A 14,210-nucleotide genomic window follows, 5' to 3' on the forward strand; every position below is an offset into this window, starting at 1 on the left:
TAATAAAAACCACTGCCTTTTTTTTGGGTCTTTATCAACTTTATTGTTAGATTCAGTGAAGAAATGACAGGAAAGCGGGGTCAGAGAGAAAAGGGGGAAGACAAGAGGCAAAGGGCCACAGGTCGGTCTCGAACCCAGGCCCATGGGCACCCGCTCAATGCACTGAGCTAAACCAGGATCCAAAACCACTGACTTTTTGACTGTGTAGATTTATCCTTTTATCTACTTTAACTGTTTAATGTACACGGTAGAAATGAAAATTTCGGTTAAAAAAATAGCACAAAATAAAGTACTGATATGTGTACATATCATGTTTATATATACCATTTAGAATTGCATTTCTGACTGCAGAACTCTCTGTGACTGATTGCATGACCCCAGTAATTATATTTCAGTAGGTATATGAATATGAACAGCTGAACTCCCCGACATGGCCAAGAGAGGGTGGTAGTTTACACTTATGAAAGGTGATGTCTGTTTAAATCTGGCCAAAGTTTGGTAGTGATGGCCAAAGAAAAGTGTACTCAGAGGGAGCATTGACAGAGAAAAAGACAGTGAAGCTCTGTGAACTAGTGTTCTGACCATCAGCAGTGTGAGTGGAATACTGATGGCCTCTTTTTTATATGGGGATGAAGGGAGTCACTGTAGAGGATGCTGCTAAGAAGGAATGATTTCACATGTTTAGCTTGGGACATAAGTTAAATGTGGTGTGGAATGAAGGGAAAAAAATGTAATTAATTTTAATAACCCAGTGTCTGTGGCCTATTTCTTTGGCTACGGCATACAGGTTTAAATAAAACATCAATGTTACTGTATAGAAAATGATAGTCTGTCATATAATTTAAAAACAGACAGACTGGTTTATGTTTAAGATAAAATGACAGATTAACATTTCAATACATTTCAGACTAAGCTTTATTTTCACTGTAAGAAATCAGCATTTAGGCCACTAGTGTGTCTGGCGAGATAGCCTAATTCTATTTTGAAATAGTGGGATGGTCATACAGATCAGCTACTACAAGGGCTGACAGGAGCTGAGAGAAACAATGCCTTTCACCGGCTCTCCAGCTGGTATGGAAAGTTGGCACTGCCCACCACCTTTCCCTTCTCCCCATGCTCTGGCATAGAAGAGGCAGACATTGGCAGAGCATTTCCCTCCTCTGATCATGTCTTCATTCCTTGGCATGCCACTAATATGAGCTGCAACGGTGGCAAAATGGCTCCATTTTCACCATAGCTTCAAAATGAATTTGCTATATTCATCACAGAAGTCATATCTAAACTCTCCACGTTCCCTGTTTTAAAATGTTGGAGGAATTTCTGTCTATCCTTGAAATTACTTCTTTTAAATGCTGTGTTGGAAGGGATGATATTAATGAACTCTAGGAGTACTTGAAGCATAAAAGTCCATTTTTATCATCTACTACCAGAAATCTTTGAGGCAAGTATATAGTGTATACTATATACTCACTTCACACGTATTTTTGATTATCCGATCAAGTGCAAGTGTTGAAACAGAACCTGCAAAATTATTATTCACAGTAAAATCAAGAATATCCCTTAAGAAGGAAATCCTAACAAAAGCATTTTCAGAGGGCCCCTCTTTATAATTTCCTCCCGCAGTGGCATGTTTACGTAGCAATGAGGAAAATGTTTTTAGCAGCTGTCGAGCTGATCACTCCACCCCCCCACTGCTTTCTCACATAAAAGTATTCCTTACAGCCTGGCATGGGTAGAGCCACAAGTCTGTAAACAATGCACGGCTAATGTAATAAAGGCATAATCATGCTGATAGCAATCATCTTCTTGGCACTGGGTGGGGTGGCACAAGTGTGCAAGCTCCAGATGGTATAAAATCTGCACCACCAGTCTTGCAGAGACTCTGTGGATGCCAGGTATGATGCCATTATGTGTATCAGCCTATATTCCAGAACACCTGGGCATCCTGCGATAAGAAAATATTGATGTATTTGTGATGCATATTTTTAATACATGTGCTTTCAGTTGTTTTGGAGTTAGTGTTAACACCTTCAAGGCCATAAAGTTTCTCAGAGTTAGAGAGCTCAAATCACAATGTGCAAAATAGGAAATTGACAAACTGATTAAGCTTTTGGAGATTTTGCATAAATATACATCATAATCTGACACGCTGAGCAAATTATCTAAAGAAAATTTTTGTGCAGTCTTGACCAAACTCAATCAGGGACCCACAGTTGATTTCACTTATCCTGTGTAACTGATTTGATCCTTGTTACTTACCATGGCTAAATATGCAGTTACGAGAGAAAGAAAGTTTTAACAAAATTCTGTGCAGACATGTGAACAGCCAAGTACATTTCATTATTCAATATCCTGTAGCACCACCATTAGTTAGCAATCATTTTCTACATGAATTTATACATTTCTTACATTGTTATGGAGGAATTCCTGCTCGCTCTTCTTTACAACATTGCTTCAGTTCATTGAGGCTGGTGGACATTCATTTATGTACAGTTCTCTTAAGGCCCTATTACACCTATATCCATTCTGTTGTAGCTTTGCTGCTGTGTTTGGGATTATTGTCCTGTTACACGACCTAACTTTGGCCAACCTTCAACTGGTGGACAAATGGCCTCAAATTTCACATTACCACCCCTGCACCACCGTGCTTGACAGCTAGTATAAGGTGTATGAGCTGATATGCTGTGTTTGGTTTTTGCCAAACATGACACTGTGCCTTATATATATGAAATATTTTCACTTTGGTCTCATCTGTCCTAAGTAAGTTGTTCCAGAAGTCTTATTATTATATTATTATTATTTTTGTAGGGTCTACCTTACAGTATAAAGCGCCTTGAGGTGATGGTTGTTGTCATTTGGCGCTGTATAAATAAGAATTGAACTGAATAGAATACAAGAGAAGTGAATGTAATAGCAATTAAGTACACTACAATAAGAACAAAAAAGGCTTCCCAAAAAGTGTTAAACCTAAAGTAACATAATGAAACTGAGCTAGACGCTAAAAGAGAAAGCTGAGTTGACAGAACTGTTTTTTACTTGGTCTGTTTGCAGTTAAGACCAAAACAGACAAACAGAACTTGCTCTTGTAGCAAACAAATATTATCTCCAAAACACTGATCCTTGTGTGTTAGTTTCTTCCATGCAATGCAAGTTTTTCTTCTAGCAACCTGTGCACTGCTGCTCATGTTAGGTGTATACAATGCAAAGCAACTATTCTTTTAAAGTTTGAAGGTTGATCTTACTTTTCATCACTATATTTGTTAAAAAATGAAGAAAATATATATATAAAAAAAAAAAAAAACACCCAGCACGCCCCTGACGGTGGTGTTACTAGGGTCTGTTGGGAGCATGTGCCTCCCTCCAACCAGTGGGTCATCTCCATTATGTTATTGTAAATTTAATAATGTTAATAATGTTAGGTATCCTCCACTGTCATTGCAAACTTTGCACTGTACCCTGCTGTAGTTTAAAGTTTATTAGTCCTTGGTGCACCTCCACTGGCCTGGGACCCCAAGCATTTATTGGCCATGCGTGGTGGCGGCTGGAATAGAGGACAGGGTCTCTATAAAAATTGTATAAAATTGTATAATATACATGGCAAGATTGGAAAAAAAGTTTTTAAAGAAAAATATGCCAATTTATGAGGAAAGCAGGCTTTCTATGGTATCTAAAAGTGATCACCACTGCCATGAAGGGATATACAGTAAAATTTACCAAGATGTGGACCTTGCCTTTAAAAATTGCTTTTAATACTCTTCTTTGTAATTGGCTTGACTTTGGCATAATTGCTGTGATCCATTAAAGCTTGAGAAGACTGTACCCTTTAAAATTGTTGTGAGGATAATATTTCATTTTTCTGCACTTCATTTTACTACTCCCCCTCAAAGAGTTTTATAGTACTTGTAATGTTTTTCTTATTATTATTTTTACCCCCTTGCAGAGGTTTGATGAAGCATGAAATCATTTGATGCACTTTTATGGACCGTCAGATCCTATGGTAAAAGTTTCACGTCCGGAAATCGAGTTTGTTTCCACCAGAGACATGTCTGGATTGACTTGAAGGCATGGAGTAGTTTTTCAAACTATGGCTTACGACGGTGACTTTCACAGACAGGAAACCAGAACCCCCCCCCCCCCCCCGTACACACAAGCATCTACTATTTACCTATTTAATAAGATAAATTGGATCACTGAAAAAGATCAGTTGTTCATCTCGATTTTAAACAAAGTATATTGAAATATTGACAACAAAAAACCTGCTGTAGTGTGTGACATGGTTAATTGTCAGTATGTACGGGTGGATTAAAATATGAATGAAAAACAAACGTGGAGTGTTGGCAAAGCAGCTTGCTAAACTTATTACACTTAGAGATTCTCATAGATGCTAATCTGACCCTACACTTGGTCACCTTGCCTGTTTATTAGACTGGACATAATCAGAGGTACCATCCCCTCGCCATTCATTGTCAAAGCTGTCCTTACTAATGTACTAAATGAGTTAAATTTAATCTTGTATACATCATACAAGTTGGCCATGGTGGTTAGCAGGGCAAAGCTGTTACAATCATCTGTTACAAAGAAAAATCACTGAAACTGGTTTACTAGCTATGCTATGCTAGCTGTGTTTCTACAAAAAGTGCAGATCGTAACTGATCTCACAGCACTGAGAGCAGACCCAGCGACAACTTGCCTTGCATGTGCAGAAAAAAGAAGGCTCTTACGTTAATGTTGTTAATGATATAACAACATTATATCATTGTCATTGTCAAAGGAAGACAGACACACACTCAAAACAGAGAGAGCTGCAGTCTCTTACGAGATTAAAATAAGCACAGCTTTCAGCCAATAACTGACTCCAGCCACAAGACGGCAGTAATGTAGTGGCTGGATGCACATATTGACAGGTGAGGAGCTTTATGACAGCACTGTCTGAGATGAAAGGAGAGAGACTGCTTTACTTTGGTATATTTTCATTTATTTCTGTTTTTAGATTTGACAAGGCCTTGTTTATCCTTTCAAAACTATACCTTACTTGCATTACTTGAATTGACAAGAATCTATTGTACTTATAATTATTTAATAATTACTTTAAATGAAACAAGTTTGGATAAATTCAGCTTCAGCAAATCATGGTAAAGAAGTTGCATAACGATACAGTCATGTGAAAGGAAAGTTTCGTGCAAACTATATATACCCTTGCTGCTGCTGTTGGACCAGATGTGTGTTAACACAATGCCACAATTTTCAGTAAATATCCCAGCAAATTCACCTCAAGGCCAGACTGCCCAGAGGAACTGCAAAAACCCCCCATACAAACAAGAGATACATCTCTGACTCATAAAAGAAGAGAAGCTTTTAAAAAAAATTTAATTGCAAAATCTGCTGCAGATTTATTGTCATTGTTTTTTTGTTTCATTGCTTATATATATATATATATATATATATATATATATATATATATATATATATATATATATATATATATATTTATATATATTTATATTTATTTATTAGGGGTGCAACGATACACAAAATTCACGGTTCGGTTCGATACTTTGGTGTCACGGTTCGATATTTTTTCGATACAAAAAAATGTTCATGCCTTTTTAATTTGTCATTTATTAAAATTATAAATATATATTTTAACTCAAAAGTACAGTTTTTAAATTTAACCCTAACCCTTGTGCACGTTTTTTATTTTGACAGCGAATGCGCACCTGCGGACCACTTATGTGCACCCCTGGTTATTTAGCTCATCATATTGCAGCCACAGAAATTATTTTGTCCATGAAACCATAAAGCTGCACTTTCTTTTTGCCTTATAGTCTCATTTGTCATAACTTCTCCGTTTTGTGGTAAGCTTTTCTTTGGCTGTCACTTCTTCACCCCGACCTGTCTTATTTGGCTCAGCAGAACTAAAATATATATACTGCTACTTTTACACACGGACTCACATAAGCTCAGCGATTCTCTGCGCGATCAACCTCTCACATGTTTAAGCTTGCTGCGGGAGATTTCACTTGTCATGTTTGCATAGTAAGCTAACGATTAATAAGACGATGTCAGAGGAATTGGTGCACAAATTATCATCACTCACAGATCAGTGCTGTCATTGCAAAGTGAAAGCAAAAAAACAAGCGCAAATTCAAACGCGATTTCAATATGTCACATATTGACAGTGGCTCACCGATGCCAATGACATAATTACCCAGCTACATTTCTGAAAGAATGCAAAAGCATTGACATATATTTTTCCTACAATAGCCCGACGGGCAGGGAAGAGATAGATTTTTGTAGCCCGACTGGAAAGATCGCTAGCTTCGGGACGTCGGGCTAGCGATTTTGCAAGCCCTGTATCTGATTGAGGAATCACTCATCTTTGGAAAAGAGAGTTTATTACAGAGAAATGTCTCTTTCCAAAATAAAAGCTATACTATCCGCTTCTTCTGGGCTATATTCTCAGCAGCATAAGGAGAATCACGTGCTAACAGCTGTCTAAATGACTCGGGTAAAGTTAGTAGCATGCTTGTTGTTTTTGTCTTTGCACTAGGATGATGTCGGCGTAAATGTGCAGTCATATTCGTTGTGTTCCCACTAGTGCTTTCAGGTTAATCTCGTTGAAATGACCTTAACGCCACAACACGGCAAATCTCCGTTAACGAGCTACCGCCGATCGCCCAGTGCATGGGGCTAGACAGCCAACACGTTAACGAGCTAACTGCGCTAACACACTAGTTCACACCAATGTAATTAAGCATTGTATGGCACATCCAACATACTGTTTTACTTTAGTCCATGACTCACTTACCTTCAGGGTCATACGTCACATGAAAACCAAAATAATTCCAAACGCCAGATCTGAATGAGGGTGGGGGAGGTCCATCTTGCAAGGAGAGCTTAACTTCTGTCTCGCTAGCTTGCCCTGCGCTCTTCCTCCTGACTATGCTGTCTGTGGATCTGCGCTCGACAGTGCAGCCTAGGCGGAGTAGTCGAACGCAGATTCACTGAGCGCTCAACACAGACAGCATCGTCAGAAGGAAAGTTGATAAATTACAAATGTTGTATTGTTCGATACATATGCCTACCGAACCGAAAGCACTGTATCAAACGGTTCAATATCGATACGAATATCGTTGCACCCCTACTAAATATATATATATTTTTTTTACAGTATGATTATTATATTTTAAAAATTGATGCTCATAATAAATGACCAACTCACCTTTACAAATACTGCCTTCTAATGAAGTCATTATCATCGTTTAAGAAAACTGCTTGTACTGATCTCCAGTAAGCTGGCAAACAACACATTGTGTAGTCAGAGGGGAACCAAGCAAAATTGACAGATTTGAGTTTCTTCAAACAAGAAATCAAAGCTTGAAATATAAAGTAACATCAAAAAGAACTAGGCATACATTGAGTTAAATGAGAAGCTAGCTCCTTTTCTGATGGATAGCAGGCTAAAACTGAATCATTAAGCACAAATCTAAACTTGCTCATGGAGCAAGATAAAATGTATTACTCCCATGGGCCATTAAGAGGCACTGGACAGTCATATTATATCTCAAACTCGAAGACAAGGATAAACCATGCACATATGTGCAATAAACATGAGAAGGTTTACCCAACCAGGTGAAATTAATAGGTCATTTATTATAGTTTAGTATATATGCACAATTCCCCACACACACACACAAGCCCTAAATAGTCCCTGTAAACTCATGTGTTTATAGTGCCTCAAAAGATATTCAAGATCGAATCTATTATGTGAGGATATTAAAATGAGTCAGCAAAGCAATAAATCTGTGGAACAATCTGTCCAAAATCAATAACATCCACCTGCTTTATACAGGATAAAGGACCACGCAAGTCGATACAACACAACACAGATAAATAAGAGGTGAGAGTTCACAGGCGGTTTGAAGACTCATCCTTGATATGTATGACAAATAGGCTGAATTCAGCGACTGTGTGTGTCCTTAACTTCATGTCATGCCAAAACTAGCCCAGCCCAGAGGGGACGCAGTCAGACGCTGCTGGTGACACATGCAGTATATTAATGAGTCTTATTAAAGCAACAGAACAGTGGCAAATGTTGTTTCTCTGACCCCGTCGGCCCTGACAGTCTGACAGAACCACCTGGCCCAAATCAGTAGCAGACAAGCACATTTAGTGGACAAGGTCACCCCTCAAACCGGTTGTTTTCAGACTGTCTTTGGCTTTTTCACAACCTAATATTGATTTACCAAATAACAGTTATAGTGCCTTTGTAATTTTTGGTCAACTTGCACGACAGACTATTTGAACACAAACACAAAGATATTTCTGCATTTCTGTCTCTCTACACTTCTGCTTTATGTCTGCTATTATCTCGCTATTCTCTGCGCTCCTTCCCTTGGCTCTGCATCCCTTCTGATATCAGTGCACATTTAGCAGGTTGATATAGCTGTCAGTGTTCCCCTCTACTGGTGAGACTGAGAGAAGCTCGACAGGGAAATAGAGGAGGGAGATTAAATCAGGCAAAGTGATCAATACGAGCATGTCGAGTGAGCCACCAAACACTGGGACTGTCAGACTAACAGCACCTGATGGTCTCATCAGATAAAGTACTCCACTGCAGAGATGCTTCTTAAACGTTTACTCTTTGTACATATTAGAGTTCAAGTGCTATACTTCTGCGTCTCCTTATTTTATCCTTCCTTTTATTCTGCCATATTGGCAGATTATCAGCAATGGCAACACAATAAACTCAAGACTTTTTATTGTGCTTAAGGAAAGACGAGGCTTGATTGATGAACCGTTGTTGTTAATTTCTTTATGGATGTATAAATATCTAAAATTATTATTTAGGAGATGTGAAGACTTAAATTCATAATTATTAATAATAGAACAAATTCTCCTTTTTTTATTGGTTTGATTCATAATCATTGGATTTAAACATGGGATGAGAGCCAAGTTAATGGTCAATTGTTCAAACTAGTTTACAGCTAATGGTGGTATCACATTATAGTGACCTGATGGACTGGACTGCATTTCCATGATGTAATAAATTCAGCTGAATCTTGGCAATGCATTAGTGATATCTGATGTAATGAATTGGGGCAAAACCTGCTGTAATTTTTATTTTTAGCCAAAACTACTAAAAAAAAAAAAATTCTTTGACTTGAGTTCTATTATTGGCTAGGTGCCCAAGGAGCTTTGAAAATAGCGATGACAGCTAATCCTGGGAAGAGAAGTGTGAGTGTGAATTTAGAAGTTAAGTGAGATCATCTCAACACTTATTTATATTGCAGTGCTATGCTAGAAATGTGACCCCGGTGGAACAAACACATTTATACCCATACAGAGACAGAGAACAAAAACTGCTGCACTGTGTTCATTTAATTTAGCATTTATTGTCTTGTTTGTTTCTTTGCTTAATCTTTATCATCCTGAGCCATTTTCATGCACATGCGCTGCTGCCCTGAGGTCCACGTAGGTGCATTCAGAGGAGCCAGATTTTCTTGTAATTTATTTTTTATGGTAGTTTTCATGCTTTTCCAGCTCTTTAAACATTTTTCTTTGGACTTCAACTGCTTTTTTTACTCATTTTCATTCCAGTCCTCGTACCTGACCTTTTCCAATAAATATGTGGAACACCTGACACAAAGGATGAGCCATTGTTGTGTCTACATATAACAGACAACTTGCAAATTGCATCTTTTGGCAGTTTGTTACACACAGCCTGTCATAAAACAAATAACTTGTTCCCACTTCTTTAGTTAATTTTTTTTTAAATGCTAATACAACAGAGTTTCATAGACATATAAATATAATTTTCACAACAAAAAGGTGATTTACAAAGAGTTATTAGCCAAAAACTTGACATATCTTAGCATGGTGTACAGTATATCATTAAAACAATTGGAGGAAACTCTACAAGTGTAAGACAAAAGCACAGTTCGTTAGTACCAAACCAGAAACCGCTACAGAGTGTGATAAAGCATACTGTGAAAAGGCACTGCTAGAATTACATAATTTGATTTTAACAAAAAAGAAGACAAGGGATAAAAGCCTTATTCTGAAGTAATGATTATGTGCATCCCTTAGGCAAAGTCTCTACCCGCCAATGACAAATTTAGTCCCAGCAAATAAAAATGGTGAACCAGATAGGAAGCATAGAAACAGACAGAGCTTGACAGCAGGCAAGCCTGGAAAAGAAGGCGTACCAGCTAAGCATAAAATACATGCTGAGTTTTCCCGATGCTGTCAGATTGCAGGTAATTAATTTTACATTTGAAAGTTTCCCCATTACCAATGCCTGTGTGCCATTCATCACAACACATCAGCAATGAGAAGGTAAGCCCCAAAACACCAGAAAAGCACTGACTCCTTTTTTTTCTTTGACTTTTGCAATCTAAAAGTAAATATAGCGACTGCATTTTTAGTACCGCATTTACCTTCTTACATAAACAACATCTCCAGACGGGCAAATTATTTATACTAATCGTTCACTTATTTGCACAGCGCCGGTAGAGGCAAAAGGATTCAAGTTTAAATGATTACTGTCTAAATGGTGACAGCCAGTGTACACAAAAGCAAACCTGAAAATTTACAAATTTACAGACTAAAAGAAATATTGTGTGTGTTCTTATTAGGATAAGGATTTTTAATATTTTATACCAGTACAGGTGTTGATTTTCTTACAGTGAATCAGAGATCAGAGGCCATCTGTCAGTGTTGTGGAGCAATGCAAAGCTAATGTAATGGGTAGTGAAGCACATTACTTTCTCCACAGAGTTCTCAAGTAACATAAAGTATTACATGTTTTTAAAAGTAACAAATAGTAATGACTGTGCAACTCTAATAGAAGCCAGGGACACAACCTCTGCATCAAAGGTCTGATATCACTCGTTGTTACAAAGTGAAGCCAACCTACAAAGAAAGACCTATAAGAGGCACAAAGCAACTACAAAGCTGGAGACTGTAGTTTTTTTAGAACTGCCAGTAGCAGCTGTTTCTTAATTTAATTTTACATTCAAAAGTCTTAACTAGTGTCGTTTATATTAAATTATATTAAATTATTATTGCTAGGAACCAGGGCTTTACATTTCATTTCCAATTTTCACTCACTACACATCTTTGAATCTGAGACTGAGTCATACAGAGAATGCCACCATACTACTTTTATATGGTTATAGATGCATTTTATGCCATACTTCCCAGAGCTGCATAATTACAAGCCTTTAAGCTTGATGCTAAAAGACATCACATTGATGTTATGTGTAGGCTACAAGAAAGATTTTAGATTACGCTGAACCTGCAGCAGCTAGAGGCTTAAGTTTACCGTGAGTAGTGCAAAACACAACGAACAAGGGCAACTGGTGTTCAGCTTCCCCCCTGAGTCCCGTGGGAGCGCTGAGGAAAGACTCATTTGTATGTTACAAGGGGACTGGAAGGTCAGTATGTGCGCGTGTGTGTCTCTGTGTGTGTATGCCTGCATTTGATGTATTCTGTATTCCGTGTGTATATCGCATACTGTATATGTGCACTGATAAGGGTGCATGCACCCAATCACAGCAAGCTTTAATCAGTATAGCGTCACGACTGCAGATCGTTATGGATGTCAGTTCAGAATTGAGTAAATCTCAAACCATTTTGCTGCTTATTTAAGATGCAGGAAACAAAACCTGACAGGTTTTGACTTCATGGACAAGAAAGACTAATGAGACTGTGCATGGTGCTTTCAAAACAACACTTTCACATATCCCTGATAACAGAGCTAAATGACCATGCACCTTAGGATGCAGCTGAGCAAAACACTCTAATAAATTGGTTTTTAAGGATCAATATTATTACACTTTACATCAGAAACTGAAATCTCCATGTGTTTCTTTAGATCTTAACATGTGCCATGTCACTACTGCTTTAGTACAGAGTAAAAAAAATACACAATACAATACGAATTTTCACTGACCAAAAGAAAAGTAAATTCATAATAAAAGATGTCAATTGTGTCTTAATTATTATGAGATAGATTAAAATAAGCACACTACTGTAGCTGGTTCAGCAGGCAACCCATATACCAAAGGTTAGTAGGAGCACACATTATCTTTGATTTACTGTAAGCTTTCCTTACTATTCCCTCTTAAAAAAGGCTAAAATATATTTAAAAAAATGTTTTTTAAAAAGCCAGGTGTCAACATTTAAGAGATTTCTTTAGATGACTTGAGTCCCACACATTGATTAGTGTGTGTGTGTGTGTATGTATGTATAGAAATATACTCTTAGACTGGACAAAGCCACTATTATATCAACACTTGGATAGAGAAGCCTTGTCATGATGTGTCGAACTTAGCATTTTGGTTGTTGTGATGTTTTGAACCCAAAACTGGTGAGAAAGGGGGTAGATCTGACTGAGATCTTTTTTAAATCTAATGGGGACCATGACTTAAAAAATGAACATCAGGCTGTAGTCAGTACAACTAAAAACTAGCAAATTAGACCATAAACTAATCAGGAAAGCATTTAAGATCAAAATTTAAGTAAACTACCATTTCCCTAGCAACCACTTTTGTTATAGTAAATGAGTAAAACTCTTCAGCCAGCAAAACTTTCTGAGTATCAGTGTGTTTCATGCACAGTTATTAGCTAACCTTTGTTTTTAATGAACACAGATCACATATAATTATTTTGTTTTGGGGAGTAAGATATCAGTTTGTTAGATAAATTATGCTTTAAATACAGATGTAAACACACAGAAATCTGCAACAAAACTTTCAAAGTGGTCTCGACTTTTACTCAGACACTTCAACTCTTCTCCTTTGTGCCATGTGCAATGTGAACATGGTTATATGTGGTATATATGGCATGGCTTTCTACTAGAAACTGGTCGTTTTGTGCATCAAAATTACCATTTTTTGTGACAAAAATATTGCATCTTATGGTAAATGAGCAGGCCAATTATTGTATGAAAACCAGTTTCAATAAAACAATGTACACATAGTGATTTAGTGTTAAATTAACTGCTTTGCAGGAGGAACAGTAATGGCAGGGTGGCAAACTACAGAATCTATCATCTATACAGTTATCGTTTCAAAATCTAAAAATTTTGGTTTATATTTCAGGCCATCCCTGGCAGTAAAGGTTCACCATGTTTATTTTTCCTCAAAAGTTATGGATAATTGTGATTTGGCAAACAGTGAACTCCTACACTATACAGGCCTACAGCTGTCCCATTGGCAGAGGAATTAAGAAGTCTGGGAGATAACGAGAAGGACGGTCACTCCCTGGTCGCCGTCTCAGACAACTTCCCGTTCTCTCTAATTAAATCAGGCCAAATTGGCTCGACCGGGTGAAAGCCTTCAGAGAATGCATTATTCCAAAAAGTAAGACTTCAATATTTAATCTTTGCTCTCTAACAAAGTTAAAGCAGGTTGAGTAAAAATAGTGTGCTATCAACAAAAATACTAACTAGCAGCACAGATCTCACACCTCCAAATTCAGGTTAACAAACGTCTTTCTTATTTGACATATTCATGAAATCAAGATTGCTCTGAGATGTTTTAACAAGAAAGGTTTAAAAGTCCCACTATTCAAAACAGTAACAGTTTCGTTCATGCCCACGTTTTTAAAAAGTCTAATCTCAGAACCAATTTGATGACAAAATCACTCCAGAGTTGTTTGTGATTGTATAAAGAGGGAAGTGTTTATTTTCCTTCATCAACCACTTTCTAAGACTTGCAAATGGGCCAGTAGTTATTTCCAAAATAGAACATTTGGAACCCTGGCCTAAAGCTGTTGGGTGGTAAAGGGTAGGAGTCCTTTTTTTTTTCCTCCCCCCCACCCCTGCTCACTACAGATTTAGATGAACCATCTGGTGTTGGTACCTAACCCTGGACTCCTTGCACATTTGGACCAGCCGTATCAGCAACATATGCTTCTGTCTCCGTGTCTGGCAACCATGCGCCCATCACAACGATGGGAGGTGACATCATTCCACTGCTCAGGTGTGCACTTGTAATTGCAGTCCAGGAGCAGGGGCTGGACTGGTCTGGCAACTTGAATTTTAATATAATTTTACACTGCACTTTTTATCTAGATCCCTTGAGCTCAGACAATAATAAGATCAGCTAGTTCCCCTTATCCCTTAGCACAATGTCAGCATCATACCCCATACCATGACCAGCTTTTCATACCTTTTTATGTGCACATCAGACCTCGGAGGCTGG

General features: G+C 37.8%; 1 protein-coding gene across 1 annotated transcript in view; it reads right to left on the reverse strand.

Annotated features, from left to right (window-relative positions):
- The window catches only part of LOC147338772 (transmembrane protein 266-like), a 47,433-nt gene that overhangs the window by 14,812 nt on the left and 18,411 nt on the right, over positions 1 to 14,210 (reverse strand). The window lies entirely within an intron of this gene.

This window comes from Aulonocara sp. 'chitande type north' Nkhata Bay, linkage group LG1 (genome assembly GCF_057382095.1).
Source record: "Aulonocara sp. 'chitande type north' Nkhata Bay isolate Kocher_YH1m ecotype deep benthic linkage group LG1, A_spYH_male_GT1.1, whole genome shotgun sequence".
In the NCBI taxonomy this organism is placed as follows: domain Eukaryota; kingdom Metazoa; phylum Chordata; class Actinopteri; order Cichliformes; family Cichlidae; genus Aulonocara; species Aulonocara sp. 'chitande type north' Nkhata Bay.